This window comes from Syngnathus leptorhynchus, chromosome 10 (assembly GCF_054491065.1).
Source record: "Syngnathus leptorhynchus isolate UIUO chromosome 10, UIUO_Slep, whole genome shotgun sequence".
In the NCBI taxonomy this organism is placed as follows: Eukaryota; Metazoa; Chordata; class Actinopteri; order Syngnathiformes; family Syngnathidae; genus Syngnathus; species Syngnathus leptorhynchus.
In genome coordinates, this window is record NC_141204.1 from 13,102,488 (window position 1) to 13,103,912 (window position 1,425).

The window sequence follows — 1,425 nt, forward strand, 5'->3', positions numbered from 1 at the left end:
AAGGATACCGAACAGTGACAAAAATAATAAATCTGGGCAGCTAGAGGATGTTCTATTCGGCTATGCAGTTTCATATTTCTCCAGGTCTTTGAGGTCCCGGATAAGCAGGACTCGCCTCCTCACCAAGTGAACCATTTGTGCGAATCCAGATTTTACAGTCTCTTGTCCATGTTGAATAGATTTTCTTTTGTTTCTTCAGAACCCTCGCACGTTTGGCTATCTTGGCGTTCCTCTTTGTAATGTGTTCGTTCACGTAAACCTGTGTGTTCTTCAGTTTCCTTCCTTGTTTCAAAAGCTCCGTTTTGTGTCTTCTGTTTACAAATCTCTGAATGATGATTCGCTCTGATTGTGCTTTTTTTTTGGGAAGAGTATGGCAGGCAGCGATACTCTCCTTATGAATGGTGATGTCATTTCTGTTAAAGAACTGAATCACCTGTTTCTCATCCTTCAGCGCGAGTAGGTTGTTTAGTTTCCTCACATCTTCAACCAGACCACTTATTTTTCCTACATTTTCCACCATTCCGTCCATTTTTTTGCCAGGTCTTTCAAGCCCTTCCTAATCTCCTCCATTTTATCGTCGTCATCGTCGTCACTACCCTGGGACGTGCGCCTCCTCCTTCGCCATCTTTCAATCAAGTCACTCCGGCGTTCTAGGAGAATCGCTTGGAGCTCAAGGTCTTGTTGATTTTTGATCGAAGAATACAAGAGAGTTGGGCGGCACAGCAGGGGCTTACACCGCGTCTTGATTCTGCTTGCAAATTTGTTGACTTGATGTCAAACGGGCGACGAGAGACAACTGGTACTCCATGCCGAGCGAAGCTCAATCAAACCGGAACTTGTTTTTCTGTGAAATGAGAGAGTTTAATATCTGATACATCCCTTTTCTGGGGACCACATATTAAATTGATTTTTGGAATATGGAGTTGGAATAGGGGCTTGCCCTGTTCACTCCACGCATCGACCTGGTATAGCAGTATCTCCACGAAAGATGCACCCACTCTACTGGTCAAATCAATAGTCTGTATGTTAGAAAACCATTTCAATCCGTTCTCTTCATTCTTACAGGATTAAGCAGTCAATTATGACTTGATGGGGTCTGATCTAAATGTAAGACGTTTCGACTTGAGAGGCAGCAAGAATGTACGTACCCGTTCTAAAATATAATCAAAATGTGTTTCTGAATGTCCCCCGCCTACTGCCCGATGATGGCTGGGATAGGCTCCAGCACCCCCGCGACCCCCATGGGGACAAAGCGGTACAGAAACTGGATGGATGGATGTTTCTTTGCTTGACATTTTCCTATCATTGTACGAGGAATTTTTATTACAATTCCATCCATCCATTTTCTGTACCGCTAGGCGGGGACACCCTGAACCGGTTGCCAGCAAATTGCAGGGCACACAGAGACGAACAACCATCCGCACT

The 1,425-nt window shown here is 44.6% G+C and overlaps 1 pseudogene; it reads left to right on the forward strand.

Annotated features, from left to right (window-relative positions):
* The first annotated feature begins 835 nt into the window (after nucleotides 1-835).
* On the forward strand, nucleotides 836-999 carry LOC147050546 (U2 spliceosomal RNA; annotated as a pseudogene).
* Nucleotides 1,000-1,425: the final 426 nt, after the last annotated feature.